Genomic DNA, 6,000 nt, shown 5'->3' with positions numbered 1-6,000 from the left:
TAGTCATATGCTCCCTACATACCATAGGAAATAATATTGATTGCAATAGTCTAAGAGACACTATGTTCCATGCTTTATTATGTTGATATAACTTGTAAGAGTATACAAAGGCTCAAATATCATGATCCAAACCTGCCCAAAATCATGTCCTTGAAATCCATTCTAAAATCTTCTCTCATCCCAAATGTCTAGATATTGGGATGTCATGTTCCTCTTGAATTATGCACATCTAAAGTATAGCATTTTTGGATACATAATTCTGCTTCTTGAAATAGAGTAAGCCATCACTAAGAATATAATTTTGATAGTGTATATTACCCACCTTCAACCAATTACTAACCATCTTAAAATAAACATCGTGATGCATAGCTTCCTTCCATTTTGTCTCCTTGGTTAAATCTAAAATGACACTACTAATGGTAGCGACTTTTTTCTTGTCTCCCAATTTATCTTTTAAGTTTGGTCTCTACGATAAGTTGTTTGGCACAATATGTTGTCATCCTTATTTGTATTCAAGCTTGATATTAAAAAGCTACAGCTATTCTTCTCAATGATCATGCTGTAATTTTATATTTTTTAAATACAAATCATATAGCAAGGATCAATGGTCAGTCCAAATAACCACTAGCTTTCCAAATAGATAGTACCGCCATACCTTTTGTGGTATGTACAATTTTTAATTACTCTCAATCACGTGTAGAGTAATTGTGGTTTGCCCTTTTGAGCTTCCGTGATTCATACACCACAAATTAAAGGTCCCTACCAAAGTTTTGTTGAAGGGCCTGTCAGCTCTCAATTATACTCTAAAATTTAAATTTTTGTTATTTTCCTATTTTACGATAATTAAACATGTTAGATTATGATTTATATAAGTAAAATTTAATTTTATAGAAATTTTAGGATTACAACCCCTCATGATATAAATCATAGCCTAATTCCTTCAATTAGGTTAATTAGGATTAAAGTGACAAGAGTTAAAAAATTAGAATAGCAACTTAGTTAGTTTAATAATTTAGAGATTGTTGGTCATTACTATAAGGATTGACTAAAAGCCAATGAGTACGTCTATAATCATTCACATGATTTAGGGGTTGGAATTATAATTCTCTAAAAGATTTAGGGAAGTTAGCAATGGTAATTTTGGATTTTTCCTCCAAATTCGGCAAATTTAAGCGGCATGGTGGTTCTTCTACTTAATGGGAGTCTTTTTAATGTAATGGTGTCACCGGATTTACCTCGTGGAGTGAAGAAAACAAGATCAGCAACCTCTCCTTCAAAATACAAGAGAAGCAATGAAATTCTCATTTTGAAGAATTTCACAAAAAAATTGCCATGATCCTTGTAAGTAAAAACTTCCATAGAAATTATAATTGAGCATGGATTGGGGCATGTGAGTAGTCGATCTTAGCTTAAAAAGGTGTTTTGAACACAATAGTGAAGTTAGATTTACAAAAAATGTCTTCTTGACCACTTACAAGGGCCATCAGCCTTGATAACGAGATTGGCTCTTGGATGAATGAAGGCGGTAGATCTAGATTAGGGATCTGAAAAATCAAGGGTGGAGATGTAGTCACCCTTCTACGAGCCTCCACTCAATTGTGTAAGAGAGGCTTGGTTTTCCAAGCCCTCTCTCTCTCTCCTCTTTTGGTGAAGGACGAAGCCATGCTAAAATTTGGCCAAAAATCCTAATTTTAATTTCATTTAGATTTTAAATCTCATTGTGAATTTTTTGGATGGGTGTGCATGGATTTTGAGTTGTGAATGATAGTCATTGGGTCTTAAAACACATTTCATTGTGGTGAATAGCTCCCTTGGCCTCCTAATTACTCCAAGGGTTTCAAGAGCCTTAGATTTCCCTCCATCAGTCATTCAATTGTTTTTGTTCCAATGTGAATTTTTTGTGGTTGTAGCTTTTGTTGTTAGCTTTCCAACAAGGTAAGACTCGCTCTATTTGGAGTTGAACTGAAGTTTTGGTAAAATTTTGAGTGTGAGGGGGTCGACTGCCTTCGCAGTTTGGATTAATCGAGTTTGGGAAGGTATTCCTCAGTGCCTGATAACTGGATTCATTTGAAATTTTGGAAGCATCAAGACTTATAAGCTAAGCTTTGAAGGGAACAAGTTTTGCTGGATTTGAAGACAATTTAAATTTTTAGCGAATTACTAAGTGAAGGGGGTTGGTCTCCGCGGCAGTGTGGATCACTCAACTTCAAAGGAGCAATTCTCACGACTGGATCACTAGATTGCAATGAGATTTGTTGGAGCAGGAGCGACTTTAAAAGTAAAACTTGCAACAACTTGCAAAACATTTAATTTGGAGCTAATTAAAATTTTTGGCGAATTTTGGAGTAGAAGGGGGTCGCTGCCTTCAATCCTTGGCATTATCAAGGTACCTTCGCTTTTACCCCTCTTATTTTATTTTTACTTTTATCTTCACAGTTACTCGAAATCTCCACATTTCAACTTTTGACTAATAAATTTTAACTTTTAACCTTTAATATTCTCACTTAAATTTTTAAACTTTAAACTTTAACTTTTGAATTTAATATTTAACTTTAATTTTTAACTTTTAACTTTTAACTTTTAATTTTAACTTTTAACTTAACTGTTAATGTTAACTTTTAACTTTTAATTTAAACTTAAGTTTTTATTCTTATTATGAATTAATAAGAAAAACTTAATTAATTACTTTTATCTTTTTTTTGTGTGGTGAATTTTATCTGATATTTTAATTTAATATCGGTAACCATTGCTTGGAAGGCGTTAATTTTAATTGAATTACAAACACCCACATTTTAATTAACCTAACAATTTCACAATTGGGAGTTCTTCTATTCTACCTCTTGAGTTCGTTATATAGTACTAAATCCATAGAGTAGTGGATTTTAGGCTCACAGGGCCGCTTCATAAGAAAAGTCAGAAGCATCAATATCAAGTATACAAGCAAGGTTTATATCATACAATTGCAACATTGGAGCAGTAATGAGTGTCTCGTTGAACTTGTCAAAAGCATTTTGCTGCTTGAGTTTTCATTCAAATGATGCATCCTTATCTAATAGGTTTTTATCAAGGACATGAATCTCAAAAAAAGTGAATCCTTCATACACTCTTGTGTCACTAAAGAGAACTAAAAAATCACTCAAAAATAATATAATATTAACTTAAATGGCTATTGCCAAAAACAAGAAGATTAGAAAGTCTTAAAACAAGACTAAAGACTAGAATGGCATTGACAAGACTGAAGAAGGCTTCACTCTTGTCTCCATATATACTCTTAACTAGGAGCTATGTGGCGATGTCCTATAGGACCTCGACCTCCAAAACATGTTAACTTTGCTAGTCACATGTCTTAACTTGCAAGGTAAGTTATCTATGTATGCGCCACATAATTAGCTTGTTTGACAAGCTATTATGTAGAGTTAACTTGTTCCACAAGCTACCAACATGTAGTTAACTTTTTGGTGAAGTTTCTAACCTACAAATACATCTAAAGTCAAAACTGCATTTATGAAGCTTCTAGAAAGCTTCACTAAAAGACTTTATGAAATTAATTTATATTTATTTACTTCTATCTAATCATATAAGTAATTATCGAAGTAAATGTATATATCCATGATAGTTTGTTAATAAGGGAGCAATGTGAGTAAATTACCAAACAAAATGATAATAATATCTAGCAAGGATTAAAAAAGAGAGGACTGAGAAGTATCTTTGGAGGTTGGCCAATCTTCTACTAATTTCATATTATCTTACTCCATACGCATGCCTTTGGAGGACACCACATGCTCCAAAAAAGTGACTTTCGACTTCTAAAATTCACATTTTAATTGCTTGCAATAGAAGTGATTAACTTGTAGTTAACGCAACACTTTTTGTAGGTGTTGCTCATGCTCTTCAAAGGTTCTATTATATACAAGGATATCATCAATGAAGACAATTATATACTTGTCTAAAAAGTCACAAAATAGTTTATTCATGTGATCCGCGAAAGAGGCTAGAGCATTGATAAGACATAAAGGTAAAACTAGCCATTCAAAATATTCATAGTACTTACAAAATATCATCTTTTTTACATCCTCTCTTGCAATAGGTGTTTGCAAATAGCTGCTCTGAAGATTCAATTTGCTAAAGATGGATGTACTTTAAAGTTCGTTAAAAAGATCATTCACATGTGAAAATGAATATTCTTAGTAGTCTACTTACTGAAGCCTCGATAGTTACTGCAAATCAAAATCCACCATTTTTTTTGAGTGCAAAGAATATAGGTGCTTTCCATGGTGATGTGCTTTCTTGAATGAGGCCTTTCTCCAAGAATTTGTCCAATGTCTTTCGTTGTTCTTTAAGTTCTTTTGATGCTAGGTGATAAATTGGTTGATTTGTTGGTTTGGCTTCGGGAAATAATTCTATTTGAAAGGAAGCACCTTCATGAAGATGCATGCCATTAAGTAGGTCCATTGAGAAGACATCCTAATATTCTTGTATGAGTTATTTTGCTCATTCTGCTCCTTTGATTGTCTTACCAACTATTGATGCAAGATTTAGAACCAGTATATATATATATATATATATATATATATATATCAATTATTTATATTATATTTCTTTCTTTATAAAGATTGTTTCTACAAGTAAGTCTTTAGTTGTAGATTGTCTTTCTTCTTCACTTGATATGTAGTGCAAAGAGTCACCTTGCATCCACCATCTTTAAAAGAGATTGTTCTTGCTATCCAATCAACTTCCTTATTTTTCATATCTAGCCATGGCATACCAATGATCAAATCATACTTTAACTTTGTCACCTTAAACTTCTCTATTATGATGTCAATGTCAATCAACCTCAAGGTTTCTTCTTTCAAATGTATCACTCAATACATTCTCTCAATCATCTACAAGATATATTCTTCCTTCGTTAATTGCCTTAGTTTTAATTCCAAATCTGTCGATAATTTTAGTTGAGATCTAATTTTTTGTAGAGCCACAATCTATAAGGACTTAACATGATTGTCCTCTTAGTAGTCTTGTTAGATGCATTAGTTGATTCTTTTTATGGTTGTCTAAGCCATGCTATTTGTCTCTAACAGACTGTAACTATCTCTAATATTGGCCCTTGGTGCCTTTACTAGGAGCTTCATTTTTCTACTATGTCTTATTATCAACTTAGTGAGTTTTGAGACTATGAATCTACCTTATCTTGTTGGTGCTTAAATTTTGACGTTTTGCACAACCTTTGATCTGATGGCTTGGCTCTTGACAATAGAAATACAATCCCTTTTGTGCCAATATTTGTCATTTTTGGGATGTCAATAATCTTTATAGAGCATCAATTTCTATTAGCATTGGTTATTATGGAATAGTATTAGATAGTAGCATAGGACTTTGTGCCATAGGTCATGCTTCACGATTTCAAAAATCTATAGTATTAATCTTCTCTATAGTCCAAATTGTCTCTTTAAATATTTGTGGATCCCCTACCTCCACTTCTTGCTTGATCTCAAATTTCAAACCTCGTAGGAATTGATCCATCATCTCCGCTTGTAAAGCATTGCTAATTTAGAGATATAGGAACTTGAATCAAGAGACATAAACTTGCACCGACTTAAATTATATAAGATTTATCAATCAATTGCTTGCTATCTTTTCTACATTGATGGATCAAAATTGATTCGTAAATTCAGTCTCAAATTCATCCCAATCACAAAATCTACCTTTAGTTTTATAGCTTTGAACTCAATGTCATCACCAAATGGTTGCCGCATCTCTCAAATAGCTCGTTACATTTATAATTCTTTCATTGATATTTGCTCTAGTTAGTTGGAGGTAATATCGCATATTGAAGAGTCATTGACATACATCTTCTTATCTTGAAGTCCTAGAATATGTACTAGACTTATTCAATTTCAAGTCAATTAAGAATTGATACTTAAAAATGTCTAGTTATAAATCAATGTTGAAATCAAATCCTAAGATAGAAAAAAATATACTTATAGTAATTTTGGAATTATT

This window comes from Physcomitrium patens, chromosome 15 (assembly GCF_059467195.1).
Source record: "Physcomitrium patens ecotype Gransden chromosome 15, ASM5946719v1, whole genome shotgun sequence".
In the NCBI taxonomy this organism is placed as follows: Eukaryota; Viridiplantae; Streptophyta; class Bryopsida; order Funariales; family Funariaceae; genus Physcomitrium; species Physcomitrium patens.
The sequence above is the reverse complement of the archived record's forward strand: the minus strand, read 5'-3'. Positions refer to the sequence as shown.